Here is a 16,435-nt window from a genome sequence, read left to right as displayed (position 1 = left end):
AGAAGGGTTGCACCCTACCAATTGCAAAGATAGAGCAAATCTTGTTTGAAAGAATTCTAAATAAAGAGATATAGTATTTCTCAGCACCTTATGATATTTGACTATATAAGTGTATGCACACAAATAAGACATATTCCTGTCATCAAGGAGCTTACAAGCCCCTGAGAGACAAATGTTCAAACAAACAGAGTAGAAATGTTATTTAAAGTCAATTAGCATAACTCCCCGTAGGAGAAGAGTAGACATAAAAGTTAGTCTCAACAAAGGCTTCATGGGGAACAAAATGTGAGCTGAGACTTGGATGCTAAGTGGCAGGACAGGAGCAGGGAAAGAGGATGGTGTCCAGAAAGGGAGCAGTGTGTTTGAGGGAGAGTGACACTAAACAAAGAGGTAAGGGCCAGTGCATAAAGGCTTTATACTACCTACGAAGTGTGTAGGTTTTCTTTTAGGCAAATAGAAATATTAACCTGAGAAGCACAGACATAAACAGGTTTCTGTTTGAGGATGGGGCTCTCCAGAACAACTTTCTGTGATGATGGAGGTCGTTGTGTATCTGCACTGTTCATTATGGTGGTCACCAGCCACATGTGGCTACTGAGTGCTTGAAATGAGACTGAGAAAATGAGTTTTTAATTTGATTAAATGTGTGTTTACAAACTGTATGTGGCTAGGGGCTATCGTATTGGACAGTGCAGTTTTTAAAAGATACATCTTGGCCATATTTAAGGATAGATTATAGATATGACCTAAACCAAGAAAACCCTAAAAAACAGTCCAGGAAGCTGTACTGTTGAGGACTAGAGAAGGGTAATGGCAGCTGAGAAATAAAGGACAGGGTACCTTGTGAGATAGACTTGCACCCCCAGTTCCTGGGCTCAATAACCAATGCAGTCAGTATAAGAAATCAGTGTTGAAGGGATTGATTAGATATGGAGAGAAAAAATTGCTAAAAATTAAATCTCTCCTGGGCTGGTTAATAACAGATTTTCTTCTCTTTAAAATAAATAGGTAAGGGAGAGGAAAAGGTTAAGCCTTCCTCTAAGGATTTGCATACTTTGTCTCCAAAGGTTAGGAGAGGGAGAAAAGGGGGCCCATTGAGAGTAGAGAACAGTTTATAGCTTCTCTGAGACCATGAAGGGAACTGGGCTAGGGCTGTATGAGTCCCACAGGGACAGCCCTCAGCTCCTGCTCTTTCAGAGCGCTCTGGAGAGCAGCAGGGCCTCACAGGAGGAGATGATAAGTGTGTCCAAGGAGGTGGATGTCAGGTGCACTCAGCTTCAGTAAAGACCCCTACTTCCAAGTTCAGCATAGAGCTCCGAAGTGAGCTGGCAGGGCTGCATTTTTTCTGGAGGAACTAGGGAGAATCTGTGTCCTTGTTTTTTCCAGGCTCTAGAGCCCACCTTCATTCTTTGGCTTGTGGCCAGAAGCTTAACATCTTCAAATCCCCTTCCCTTCCTTTCCCTTCCCCTTTTCTTCTCTCTCTATCTCTCTCCCTCTCCCTCTCTTCTCTGCTACTATTGTCATATCTTCTCTTCTGACTTTCACCCTCCTGCTTCCCTCTCCTAAGGTTTCTTGTGATTACATTGCACCCACGCAGATAATAATGACCCAGGATAACCTCCCCATCTCAAGATCCTTGATTTACAAAGTCCCGTTTACCACGTAAGGTAACATCGTCACAGATTCTGGTTTCAGGATGTAAAACATTTCAGGGATTCTGTCTACCACACCAACCTACATGGGTAAAATCTTATTTTAATGACTGATGAGAAAACATGTAAATTTTGTACTGTATTAAAATTAAATTATATCAATATACTTGAAAAATTACAAGTAAGTAAACCATTTTCTAGTATTGAAATATTGTTTTAGAGCTAAAGCTTTAGTTTCATCAATATTTATCATGTTGGCATTTGACTTATAGTGACCAACTCTTTTCCCTTCATTTTTACATTAACTAAATTGTATGAAATTGAAGAGGTCAGACTTCTCAGAGCCTCAATTTCCTCCTGTATAAGATAAGGGAGTTGAATTGACCCATCTCTGAGGCCCCATTCAGCTAGAACCTTGTCTATACTCTTTTCTGTTATTCTACTTTACTTTCAGAATTACATTTTGAAAACCAGCAGAAGTTCTGGTTTCTGCCCAGAGCAGCAAATGCCAGACTTTGTTTTTGATTTGGTTTTTGCTCTGTTCTATGTGCCAAAGCAGCCTAACAGAGTTTGTCATTTGGGACTAGAAAACAATGCATAACTCAATTTTACCCATATATGCTCATAAATAACGAGCACAAACTTTGTAACTAACTTAATAACAGCTCTCTTGGGCTGTTTTCATAGCAAATAATGCTACACCTATCACTTATGGTGGGTAATAAGAGATGCTATATTTGCATAAATCCTAAGGGCATGAATCATCATCCAAAATGTTTTCTTGCTTTCCTGGTTTCCATAATGTCATATTTCATTGGAAATACTAAGTTTCAAGTGATTGTTCAGTATTTAATACTTCCTGGAAATCATTTAAAATGAAATACTAAAGGAGGCAAACTTTTTATATGTAGGAGTTTTTTGTTTGTTTTATTGACCAAGGGATTCAAGTGGAGAAAAATATCCTTATGGGCACTTGCTACTTGAAATCTCAAGCTATTAGTCTAAAGCTAGTAAGTAGACATCAGAATTCATTAGAGCCACTAAAATCTATCTTTTGTTGTTTTTTGTGCATTATTCTCAACTTTATTTGGAACATGTCTGAAATGATCTGATAATATGATGCATAAGAAATCTGATCATGAATTTAAACAACTGGCCTGAGCACTGATCTGTGTGAAGATACTGGTACTCTACGGCACCTTCTTTCTCATTTGTGTTACTACCTGTTGGCAGCCATGCGCCATTGTAGTATTAGGATTTGTAATAATATACATAAATTTGGTCTTTGTTCACTTTTCTTGGCACAAAGCTCCTAAAATCCTTGGTAATTCCTAAGTGATAAGCACCACAAAGGTCTTTTGTTGTGTTAATCAGGCGACTCTTGGAACTCACCTAAAGATGGGTCTTACTGCCAAAAGAACCAACGGTGTGATTAGAGGGTTGGAACTTTCAATTCCACTCCCCTGATCTCCAGAGTTGGGAGAGGGACTAGAGGTTGAATCAATTGCCAATGGCCAATGATTTAATCAATGATGCCTGTGTAATGAAGCCTGCATAAAAACCCAAAAGAATAAGTTTGGGAGAGCCTCCAGGTCAGTGGACCAGAATGCTTTCACATGCCACCATGCCAGGTCTCAAACTCCACCAGGTTAGAAGCTCCTTTGTTTGGAACTTCAGATTATGCATCTCTTTGTCTGGCTGTTTGTATGTATCCTTTAATATCCGTTGTAATAAGCTGGTAATAATCTACTGAGTAAACTGATTTCCTGAGTTCTGTGAGCTGCTCTAGTGAGTTAATCAAACCCAAGCAGGGGTGGTCCTGGGAACCTCCTCCAATTGGTCAGAAGTACAGGTAACAACTTGGACTTGCAATTGGCATCTGAAGTGGAGGGCAGCCTGGTGGGATTGAGCTCTTAACCTGTGTAATCTGATGTTCTCTCTGGGTAGATAGTGTCAGAATTGTGTTGAATTGTAGGACACCCAGCTGGAGTTGGAGAATTCCTTGGATGTGTGACGGAAAACCTCCACACATTGGAGTTGGTGACCAGGATCTTAGCCATTAACCTCTTTCTAAGATAATTACTGTGTTCACTTGGAATTCGCAATTTAAACAACCAAACTGTGACAATTCTCTCTCTCCAGCAAGACCCAACACCAGGTGTCTTGTTCCCTCACAGCAGTGTCTCATTATAGGTTATTTAGTCTATATTTCTGTAATATTTAAATATCTTTAATATTCATTGCATGTGATCTTTCTAGTTGTTTCTCATTCACTCAACAAATAGTTGTTGAATACTTTGGGTCAGGTATTGTGCTAAGCTCTAGGGATACAATGGCAGGCAAACCGGGTAGAGCCCTATTCTCACAGTTCTTACAGTTTAGTGGGAGAGACAGAGATATTAATCCTGGGATTACACAGCCACATTTAAAATTGCAATATCATGTTAAGAACAATGTGTTGAACCAAGACAACAATGAAAGAAAAAGGTTTTTTAGAATGTATAAATTCGTATCAGTAATAGAATACTTTTATAAACATCAGGTCTTATGTGGACTTGGATGTCCATGTGACTTCACTGAGAGGTTTTTTTCTCTAAATTATTTAATTGCAAAGGGAATTTGGCATAACGGGGAAAATTCAACAGCTTTAGAAACAGCACAGGAAAATAATGATTAGTAAAGCAACCTTTGCCCAAGATTTCAGATCCATTAAGTACTGATGTGTGGCACATTCTAATTAACATCTTGAAATCGAAACTTCTAATCAGGTATGATAGGATAGAAAAGGTTAAAGGCTGCCATTTTCTTGTATATACAAGAGCAATTATAGAGATATCTCATTTTCCTACCTAACAGTTCATTTTACACGAAGTTTTTATATCTGTTATCAAAGAATCCATTTGGTTAGCTCCAGGACACATGGTAAAGTGTTTTTGTTGGGGCTCCTCCTCTTTCTGTCCCTACGTCACAAGATAAAAAGGCAAAGGAGTTGTTATTTGGACAGTGTCAAACCTATGCATGCAAGGAGAAAAGTAATTGTACATTTGTTAAAGCCTACACTAAATTATTAGGACTTTTCATATTAGAAAAAAAAATCTATGGTAGTGGGTGAAGTCTTTATTTTCACTCTGAGTTTATTCTTATTCGAAGATTCCTGAAGATTTAAAACCAAATTCTGTTTCTGGCCACAAATACCCAATCTCCAACCTCCAACCATAAGCAGTACCTACCACCCCTTTACCTATTGAGAGGATACGAGGAAAAGGAGGAAGTCCTGAAAATTTTACTAAAGTTTCTCAAGAAACTTTACTCCAAGAATGCAGACCCTAAATAGCTAACTGTGAAGGACACCATCACATCTCCTTTCTGTAAATCCTACCCTCTTTCAAAGCTCATCTCAAATTGTACTTCCTACAAGAAACATTTTCTCACCACCCCGACAAGAGGCCTGTCTTCTGAACTCCTGGATCATTCACTGTTTATACCTCTTTTATGGGTACATGGTATGTGCTGCCTATGCCTTCTTTTTAAAAAGAGAATTATAAATAATAAAAAGGCAAATAGCTTGATCTACAGCCCAGCTAGAATATAAGCCCATTGAAGTCAAGAGTCATATCTTTGAAATTCCTCTACCCCGAGCTAACAGAACATGGCCCTGGGCATGGAAAGTGTTCAGAAAGATGTTTGTGTTTGTTAATTATGAGAAAGTGGAGAGGGAGAAGGTAGATGGGAGGAGGAGAAGAAGAAAGAAGGGAGGGGAGGGAAAAGGGGAAGAAGAAGAAGGGGAAGGGGAAGAAGAAGGAGAAGAAGAAAAGACAGAGAAAGAAGAAAAGAAACAAAAGCAAGGAAGAAGGTGATATGTAGGCAGACATACATAATCTGCCCACCTATAGCCCAGCTTACACCTCCACCACTACTTCTTATGTGAATCAGCTATTCTCACTTAGCATCCTTTCTTCCATCTGTAAATAGGGACAATGATATTACCTACACCACTGTCTCCTGTAAGGATTAAATAAGTCATGAAATCATGATGCCCAGCGCATTACCTTCAATGAATGTTAGGGATTTTGAACACTATTTTAATCTGATTCTTTATAAAATAATGATATTGTTAGTCATATGAGCTAAACATGTCTATATTTTAAGGATTTGAGGAAAAGATTTACCAAAAACATATAGGTAGGTAGGACCAGAAGGAAGTTGATGAATGATAGAGAAGACTAAGGTAGAGCATTAAACAGTCAAGAGGAGAGAAAGTGAATTTAAGCTTAGGGAGCAGAATCTTGCCAATTTACAGTAGTTGGTTTATTATCATTACTGTTTATTTCTAGGTAAGCAGGAATCAGAGCTGGAATGAGGAGACTGCACAGGAAGATGCTTTAGGGCTACTTAGCTGTGCCCTGTCATTCTGGAAATATGGAAACCCAGTGGACAGAGTAGTCGTCAGCACTACAGAAACAAGGGGTCATTAGACATGTTTCCACATGGGTTTGGAAGAACCCCTCTAGGCACCACTGCTGACAAATCGGAGAGGAAGAGTGGAAGAGAATTTGTACCTAGCGCTGGGTGTTGGTCAGGATCTCAACAGTAAACACATGACACAATCAAATTAGGAAAATCAGAGGAGGAGTTATTTACAAAGGAACTATTTTGAAAGTGTGGGCAAGAAACTCTGGGCTAGGGGCAGGAGAGCAATTACCACCAACCACAGACCTGAAGAAACTGGAAGAAATTAGAAGGAACTAGAAGGCAAGAGCCATGTGGAGGAGGCCAGCAGAAGAGCAGCAGTTTTCATTTGAGAAGAGAGGCAGACCTAGACAAGCTTCAGAAAGGGAGCTGGGAAAAGAATACCTTGATCTCACTCTCTTCCCTCCCACTGATCTCTTGCTCAGCCTCCACTACTGTCCAGTAGTCAAGGGAGGTCGTTGATGTATTTATTCCATGTTGGCCAGACAGACCTTCTAGTGCAATGAGCAAGGCAAAGAAGATTGCCTAGAAGGTGCTCAGAGACAGCCAACATGTGCTGCCAGGGATCGGTTCCTTCCTTCACCAGATGTACCTTTGTTAACGTTTCAAACATGCCCAACCACTCTCCCAGTCTACTTCTAACTCTCCTACCTCAGGCCTTGATCCTGGCACTGACCAATTGAATTAAGTGGTCTTTGTCTCATCTGCCCCAACCAAACTGTGCTTCACAGCAACTCCAGATTAAACTTCCTCTCTCCTACTCATTTTCTGTAACCCATCTCTTGAGAGCCTTCCCTTAACTTCCCTGGACTGAATCACTTCTCCTCTCTGTGTGGTCCACAGATCTGGGATGCAATAAAGAGAGGGAGAAGAAAATGATGTAGAGCAAAGGCTCTGGAGTTGGACTGGCAAGTTTTAAATCCATCTTTGACCACTTCCTAGCTAGATGATCTTGGGTAAGTTTCCTCGTCTGTAAAATGGAGATAATAGTACCTATCTCGCTTGGTTGCAAATAGAGTAAAATAGAATTTAGGCCTGGCCTAAAGTAAGAACGCAATAAACATTAGCTGCTATTACTACGACTACTATTCTACCGTAAGTACTACCACCATTAACATCTCTATTCTGTTTCTCATGTTTAATTATATTTGGTGAGACCTTTGAGGCAGAGCCATGCATTATGTATCTTTGAACATCATTTGCTTTCTCTCCTTTCCCCTCCTCAGTGTGGTCTCTTTTCTGAGAATGTCACAGTCTGGTGGAGTTAATTGCCACCACACTGTCCTATCATCAGAGTGCTATGAAAACTTGCACTCTGCCATGTTCTCCTGGCTCCTGGTTCCCCACTCTACTCGTTAGTTTAAAGCTACCAGCTGAGGACGACAGTGCTGAAAGCAGTGATTTTCCAATCTTGGTTGCACGTCTGGGGAGATTTTTACATGCCAAAGCCCAAGTCTCACCCAGAAAGCTCAACCAAGAAATGTGCAGCCAGGGTTGAGGACTACTGGTGGAAAAGATCAGGAATATTTGAGACTGGAAAGAGACCCTGGATATACATTTGCAAAAGACATGGAAGTCTCAGTGGTGAACGTTTGTACCACGACTCCGAGTGCCATGTGCTGAAAGGCCATGTCACAATTTTTCTGCATGTCTGCCATTGTGTAGTTCACCTCTGTTGGCAGCCACAATTCCCATGTCATTTTGTATCTTATGTTGATTACTCACCCAGATTGTGATTCCAATTCTTCTTAGAAACATCTCAAATATCAAAATTGGTCTTATTCATTTTTCAGTTGCAAAATTCTGATGCTGGTTTATGGAGATCTCCACTCTCAAGGAGATGGAGCGTAATCCCCCACTCCTAAATGCAGGCTGCCCATCGTGATTTATCAATACTTCCAAGGCATATAGTATGGAAAGGAGAAAAACTGAATAACTTTATAGTGGAGAAACCCGACAACTACCATCTCAGCCAGGTGATCAAAATTAACATTATCGATGATGAGGCGATTTGTATTGGTAATTTGTATCTTTGGCAAGATGTGACGAGATTGTCACTGTGGTCTTCCTCCCCAAAATCCATAACCCCAATCTAATCACGAGGAAAACATCAGACAAATCCCAACTGAAGTACATTTTTCATATATTTAGCCAGTACTCCTCAAAACAGTCAAGGTCAAGGTCATCAGAAAGAAAGTTTAAGGAACTATCACAGCCAAGAGGAGCCTAAGGAGACATGATAACTAAATGTAATCTGGTATCCAGGATGGGACTGTAGATCAGAAAAAAAGACATTAGGCAAAAATCTAAGAAAATCCAGATAAAGTATAGGCTTTCATTCATCAGTAATGGGTGAATATATGTTCATTAATTGCGACAATAGTACTACACTAATGCAAGAAATAACAATAGGGGAAACCGGGGTGGGAACTCTCTATACCATCTTTACAACATTTTGTAAATATAAAACTGTTCTGAAATTTAAAACTTCATTGAAAAAATCTGGCACAGCTGTGAAAGTCATGGAATGGTACAACTTTTAAGTGACAGATATTTCTATTTAACTTCAGTTTCAACCCAATGCAGTTACACCAGTGGTTTCAAACTTGAGTGTATATCACAATCACCTGGACGGCTTGTTAAATAGATTGCGAGCCCCACCTTACCCCGGTATGACTGGGGTTGGGCTTGAGGATTTGCATTTCTAACAAGTTCCCAGGTGATTCTTATGTTGCTGGGCCACGGACCAAACCCACTGCTATATAAAGGCAGTCCCAGAATTCAAAGCGAGTTTTTGCTCGTGTGTCTTCGTCAGCGAACAAGGTAAGGTGGCTTTATTTGAATGTATCTCCTCCTTTAGTACTCAAAATGTTGATGCTATAATAACTGGTGTGTAATAATTTAGCATAATTCCAGTTGACGTTGTTTTATTATCCTGTGTAGGTTTTTGGTAATCAGGACATGCTGTTCTTAGTATCTAGTTTGGTTTTGGGAAGTTATTTACAACAAGAAAGTGGGAACTTCCAAATGAAGTGCAGCTTTATCTGCAAGTCTCCGAGAATGCAATAAAAATCATAAGGGGAATTTGGAATTTGTCACCTAAAAAGTGCATGTTCTTAAACTAAAAAAAAGGGGGGGCGAGGAATTCTATGTTTGGATGTTTTTGCTTGCAATTTTTGTCGTCAGGATGAATTCAGAAAGAGGAATGTAGGAAGGCTTATCAGTTTGACAAATGTTGGAGGGTTCACAGCAAAGACCTGGATTTGTCTTGTTCATGATTTTGCTTGTGTGTGGAGGGTGTGTGTGTGGGGGGGTGGTCAGAATGAGCACCTACTTAAGAGAACTAGCATGAAGCTAGCTATCAATGCCCTGACTTGAAGCATCTTTTACAACTGTTTACTCGAAGATTGAGGAAGGAATGACAATATCCATGTCAATTCCTTAACTGGATTGTGCGGTTGTGGAGAGAGAGCCTAAAAAAGGAATTTCAGGTTAAACGAAAATACGCTGGATTTAGTGAGGATAGATCATTGAAAACCTTTGACAGGTGTGTGATTTCTTTTGCGTTTCGAAACCTAAAATGTTTTGAAATTGAGTGACTTTGGTAATTATAGGGGAGAACCCAGTATGTCACTGTTTGTTATTACACTGATCTGGATTCACTATAAAAAAGAAAGTTTAAACTCCCAAGGCAGGTGTTAGTCTTTGCTCTCAAAACCCAGGGTAGTAAAGAGTCCCCACCCTACGTTTCACTTTACAGTTTGTCGCCAGTTTCTGCAATAATTATCTGCGTTCACACTGGTTACTTTAGACGGCAGCCTGCCATCCCTAATCAGGCCGTGTGAAAACTCTGACCCTGGCCTCTCTTCCGTCAGGACTTGTTGTTCCTCCACCAGAGCTGCAGCAGACGCTTCCCAAGAGCAGCAGCTTAAGTGTGAGCAGGGAGCAGCTGCCCTGTGTGGGTGGAACCGCTCAGCTCATTCACCTACCAGATAGAGGGAGACGCTGGGAGGGAATGAAATAGCAATACGAAAAAATAGCAACTGTCAACAGGGGGACTGACAGCTAGGATTGTCAAAAGTCCTCCCCCAGCCCTTCATACCAAGCTTACCCAATAAAAATAATACAGAAAGCAATGAAGAAATAATGTCCCATCTTTCAGGAGAGTTGCTCCTTTGAACTGAATACTCTTGTCTTTTCCCTGAGTTTCTAGGGTTCAACTCTCCTCTTTCTTATTCCTCTTGCCCCTCTCTGCCCTACTTGGCTTCTTTTCCTCTTTGGTGCCGTATCTTTAGGGCAGGAGAATAACAGGATTATATGATGGTCTACATTCAATGACTTATTTTCTTCTCTTATACATTGTTGCTGTGATTAGTGATTCAGATTCAGTTCTCACTTGTCAGGTTCTGGTTCCTTCAGTTTACTCTGGTCCTTTTTAACTTAGTAACTATGCAAGCTCACCACCCTTATTTGTGCTTTCTGGGTCCCCCTGCTTTTCTCTATGACTCTAGTCACTACAGATATATATCACTATATTCCCCTCCAGAGCCTCTGGCTAAACCCACTGCTCCCCTCCACTGCCTTTTTTTTTTTTTTAAACTTCTTGTGCGCTACTTCTATTTTTTATTACAGCATTAGAGTTACTACCTTTTACAAGGTATAGTATAGTCAGATTTCCCACTTTAACCGTTAAATCCAGCTACTGCTTACTAGTAAACAACACATTTATACTCCAGTTTTTAAGTTGTGCTAGCCTCCTTGGATGTAGGACTCTGGTACTAGCAAATGCCATCTCTCAGGAACCAGAGGTGAAAACTTGAAGTCTGCAGAAATTTCTTTGAAGATCTATGATTGAACGACACATACAACAACAAGCATCCTGATATTAGAGGGCAAATTTAGGATCCGAACCAGAAAGAGTCCTTTAATCCTGGTTTTTCCACGTGTTAGGCATGTAACATTAGGTGTCCTAACATTTTAGAAATTTTTTTGTTCCATGTGGAAATAGTGCTTGACCTGCTATCCTCTCGAGTTTGCTATGCCGATCAAAAGAGGTGTTGTGAATGAAAACAATTTGCAAACTGCAAATGTTTCTCTCAGTGTAAACTGTACAGATGGAAAGTTTATTCTCTTTTAATCAAGAGCTAGCTAGCACATATTTGATAATGTTATGAACGTTAACAGTTTTTCATGGCGCCTGCTTTCTTCACTCTGATGCCCCACCATGTGGCTAGGTTTCTGTGGGTGCACACACGCGGCTTCTCCCTTCCTGGGAGGAAAACTGAGGTCACTGAGCGGACTCCTCAGAGCCCATTAACCCATGTCTAGATAAGAGCCCAGCCTTTGGGACAAGACACACCTGGGCCTGAGGCCCGACCTGCCCACAGTGTGTGATCTTGGGCAAAGCTCCCCAACTTCTCCAGGGTTGAGTTCTATCATCTGTAAAACTGGGGCAATTGTTTTTTTAGGGGTCTTGAGACACTGTGTCCAACTCATAGTCAGTGTTCCATAGTCATGACATTGAACAAGTTGTAACAATATTGCCATGTTTTAATACATGGCAAAAACAAGTAATTAACAAGTGAGGCCTGGAATAAGGCCCAGAAAGGTAGGCTTGCTGAAAACCTTATTCAAAACTGTACCTCAAGCCCCAGTGTTTAAATTTCTGATCCCTTTCTGTCCTGGGCTGTTTACCATGGTTCTCGTTCCCCATGGAGATGGGCATTCCCAGGCCTGAGTTTCGTCCTTGATGATAATGGGAAAGATACAGGGCGTGTTGACATTGACCAGTCCTGGGGTTCTGAGCTGGGATTTTCAGCCTCTTTGGATTCAGCAGCAACTCTGAAAATGTAACAGTACCTACCACAACCGTTACCATAGCAAGCTCGAATCCCACTTCGTACAGTGGAGTTGAGATGTGAATGATTAGTCAGTGAAACAAAGAAATGGTTTGACGTGACAAGTGTATGAGAGCTGTGCTCCACACTGCTCTTAATCAACAGGGACAAAAGACTAAATGACAGAAATTCTCTCAGGGAGAGACTGACAGTGCCAAGTAAGCCTCCTTGACAAGTCGTACTCTGTCAGTTTTAGGCAAATTAGCAAGTTCAAATAGGTGGCAACTATTCCTGTCTTGCCAGCTGTGGTGATTCTCGGGCTCAGTGTGATACTTTGACCTCCTTCCCTGATCAAAATGCCTGAAAGCTGTGTCCATCTCTCCAGAGTATCATTAAAAGGAAATGGAAGTGTATCCACCGGGGCCTGCCAATCTGCCCCATCACAGGCGGTGTTTGCCTGGGAGGTGATACTCTTCTTCACAGTATGTGGGAAGCCCAGAGCTAGCTTCTGGCCTTTACAGGAAATGTGAAGAGCTCAAGTCATTTTAAAAAGGAAGCCATTTTCCTAAATGAGAGAGCCTGCTGCTAGCTCTTTTCAATTTCATTACGTTCCTGGAATGCTCAGTGTCAGATATCTTCTGAAACTTTTGAGTTAACTGTTGGGGAAACAGCCTCCTATGTTTCCTGTGCCTTGGGTATCTCTACATCTGAGACTGTAGAGGGAAAAAAAAAAGAAAAGAAAAGAAAATTGAGTGTCTTGGTGTCAATCTTGGCTTTGATTGCTGGTAACTTGATGGCTGAGATACTCATTAGTTTATTCATTACCTTGTCATTACCTCTTTGGGTCACAGCCAGTGCTTGCCTGCTTGTCTCAGGAATGCAGTACTTATGTGGATGACACTGATGTGGGTTGTGGGATGAAACTTAGTAGTCGAAACAGAAAGAAACCCTTCTTAAAACCTAAAGACTTCAGGATAGTAAATTCTTGTCCATTCACTGAAATAAATAGCATATTCTTTGCGTTTAGCTTATACAAGACATACAGAAAACGTTTAAGAACTAGCCAAGGTCCCACACTGGTGGATGCTTTTGTAGACTTTGTCTACTCTGGTTCTAGAACTGTTAACTGGCTCCATTAAGAATTCAGACTGCTGCTCAGGGTGTTTCATCCCTAGCTGGCCCCATGATGACTGTTCTAAAATATCTCTGTTTCTTTCTGTTCTCTAACTGCATATCTTAACAGATACCCTAGCCTCCTACTTTACTAAAAAGTCAAAGAAAGCCTTTAATTCTTTTTATCTCTATCAAATATCATAGTATGGGCTTCCCTGGTGGTGCAGTGGTTGGGAGTCCGCCTGCCGATGCAGGGGACACGGGTTCGTGCCCCAGTCTGGGAAGATCCCACATGCCGCGGAGCAGCTGGGCCCGTGAGCCATGGCCGCTGAGCCTGCGCATCCGGAGCCTGTGCTCCGCAACGGGAGAGGCCACAACAGTGAGAGGCCCGCGTACCGCCAAAAAAAAAAAAAAAAAAAAAAAAAAATCATAGTATGCTTATTCCTCCTTCTTGCCAAACACCTAAAAAAAAAAAGTCAGCAAATGGTGGCCCATGAGCCAAATCTGACCTGCCACCCATTTTATTAATAAAATTTTATTAGAACCTGGTCATGTTTTTTCATTTATGTATTGTGTGTCTGTTTCTGTGATACAATAGCAAAGTTGAGTAGATGGGACAGAAAACATAGTGGCCTGCAAAACCTTAAATGATTACCAGCTGGCCCTTGACAGAAAGTTTGCCAACTCCTTCTCTGAGGAAAGAGTGATGGTCTTCCTTATAGGAACCCCCCTTCCCAGCCTATGGATCCCACCTCCTCCTGACTCCTCTGTTATCTGTCTGTATCAATTCCCTCTCTCCTCACATCTTCAACTTCCTCTTTTCTAGTCATTCTTCTTCCAGTGTTCAACTTGGGTTACTTTAATTAAAGGTGGTACAGTTCTTAACAGTGACATAAAAACTCCTGGAGGAACAGTGTCTATAGAATAAAGAATAACTTCAGGCTGTGTCTAATAGCCAGTGCTCTGCAGAGCACCTCTAACCCGGGTATTCAGCCCTTGGGCTGAGGTGCCCAAGATATTCCCACCCTCAAGCCAAGTGGGATAATATTGCATCCGACACTCCATGTGTTGCTTATGCCAATCACCTGAAAAAGCCTCTTTCCATCCACTTGCTTGCTTTCCTAACCTATTTTTCAAAACTGAGCTTGATATAACACCTTTTCTCACATAAAATCTTTGGTTTTTCCAAATCTAATCTCTCTTCTAACACAATCACCTATAGCATTTTATTGGTACTTCTTATGAGATTTATCACTTTCTACTTTGTATTTGTAAGAGGGAAGAACCTTTGTATTCTATTACAATTTAATCACCAAAGAGATGTTGCCTATAAGCTTGAATTATACATAATGGCCCACCTCTGGGAACCCTGCTCCCAGGTAATGAGCATTAAGCTAAAATACCTTTGTGTAGCTCACAGAAAACATCCTGACTAGGCCCACCTGTGAATAGTGCAGGAAGGAAGAAAGTAACACATCCCCTCCGGAGGCTGACTTGAACCAGGAAATGTTTGACTTTACTTCCTCCCCTTTTAGTATAAAAGAAGCCTGAATTCTAATTCAGGCAAGATGGTTCTTTGGGAGACTAGTCCACCGTCTTCTTGGTCTGCTGGCTTTCTGAATAAAGTTGCTGTTCCTTCCCCCAACAACTCCTCCCTTGATTTATTGGCCCGTGGTGCAGCCGGCAGCACAAGCTTGGACTCAGTAACACATTTCAGTTATTTGTCTGTCTTCTTCCTCTCCTCAATATGGCAATAGCAGAATCTTTGCCTTATGTATCTTTGATGTCTTTACGATACCTAGCACTATTTAGATCCTACCTAGATCTGTTGATTTGGTTTGGATTTCTCCTACCAAGTATGTGAAACCTTTGTGAATAAAGGATATGGGGTTTCCTAAACCATTTTCCCTGAAATAATATGTATGAAATCCTGAAGAATAGATGCCGTGCATACCTCAGGTTTTGACTTGTGGATAGTAGGTCAGCTCTTAAAAGTTTCAGTATCCATTTATGTTATTGGAAAAAATCATAGCCCTGCTTGATCTTATTTTTTCCATGTCAGTCCTGTTGTTCCATAAATCTGTGACTTACATGGAAATGACAAGATGGTTATACACAACTGAACATTTTTTTTTTTTTTTTTACAACTGCTGAGCTCTTGAGACTGAATTTGCATGATAATGTCTGTGGAATTTCATTTTTCCTTCCTGGCAAGTGCATCAGTTTAAGTTTTGAATTGATAATGAGCCCTGCCTCTTCAAGGGAATTAGCTGGAGAAAATACCAATGTATGTCAGGGTTGGGGTTTTTTTTTTTAATGATTTCAGAAAGATATTATAAAAGCCCTTTATTGTTATTGTTATTGTTGAGGTTTATTGAGGTTATTGTTGAAGGCATGTTTTATGTGAAATTTAGCTCATCAGTTTAAATCTTTTCTTAGATCTGCCAGCCCTGATGTTGGGTTAAGTAATTCCTTTTAATGGTTGGGCTTTTGCTTAGCAGGTGGCAACCTGGTGCTCAGGAAGCCAAAATTATGTCTCTAGTACTCACGGAGGTCAGCGTATTTCTGTTTCGTGTCCACAGCCTGCAGCCACAACCCTGACCAGCTGTCTGGAAGTGTCGGTGGTTGGAAGAAGGGAAACTAGTCAGCAGTGTGACTGGGTCTCTACAAAAATTTTCTAAGAGAGGAAAACAAAAACCCACTCAGGATATAGTCATCACTGTAAACATTATTAAAGAAGATGAAAGACAGATATCTGGATATCTTAAGAGAAATAACTTGTCAAATTCTACCTTAGTGTCAGTTTCTTTTTTGGGAGTTCTTGAACTTCTGATTTGAGTCTATCGTAAGTATGGTTAAATCAGTCCAGGTGATTTTAAAAAGAGGATAATGGAGGCATGGGGGGCGAAAGTGACACTTCTTTAAAGTCCTAATATGCATCTAATCAAAGAAGCAGTGATAAAAGGACTACTTGGCGTCAAATCATAGTTCTAAGCTAGAAGCAACCGTAATCCTCCTAAGTCCAAAAGGATGAGTTGCCTGATTCCAGGTCACAGAGCTGGCAGTGACCCAGCACTTAAACCCAGACCTCTTTCCCTCAGGTCCAGTGCTGTTACTATCATGCCATACAACTCTTCCTCTGCCATTTGAGACTTTATCATCATGCTCCATCATAGTAAGTTCTGATCCACAAGTTGAAGGCATGACTCTACCATGCTTCCCTGGAACCTTTAAATATCTTTAAGCACCACACCAGGATCATCATCATTCTTGGGTATTTACACCCTCAATCTGAAATAGCTGACAGTTACAGAGTGTTGACCATGAAGCAGGAGGCCCTGTTTTGAGAGTTTACACATATTA

General features: G+C 40.9%; 1 long non-coding RNA gene across 1 annotated transcript in view; it reads left to right on the top strand.

Annotated features, from left to right (window-relative positions):
* Positions 1 to 8,867: 8,867 nt before the first annotated feature.
* The window catches only part of LOC125965402 (uncharacterized), a 159,114-nt gene continuing 151,546 nt past the window's right edge, over positions 8,868 to 16,435 (top strand). Inside the window, exon 1 of the long non-coding RNA XR_007479236.1 lies at positions 8,868 to 8,945. This is a non-coding gene — a long non-coding RNA (uncharacterized LOC125965402). The remainder of the gene's footprint in view (positions 8,946 to 16,435) is intronic.

The sequence above is a fragment of the Orcinus orca genome, chromosome 9 (assembly GCF_937001465.1).
Source record: "Orcinus orca chromosome 9, mOrcOrc1.1, whole genome shotgun sequence".
Classification (NCBI taxonomy): Eukaryota; Metazoa; Chordata; class Mammalia; order Artiodactyla; family Delphinidae; genus Orcinus; species Orcinus orca.
This window is presented reverse-complemented; position numbering and strand designations above follow the sequence as displayed.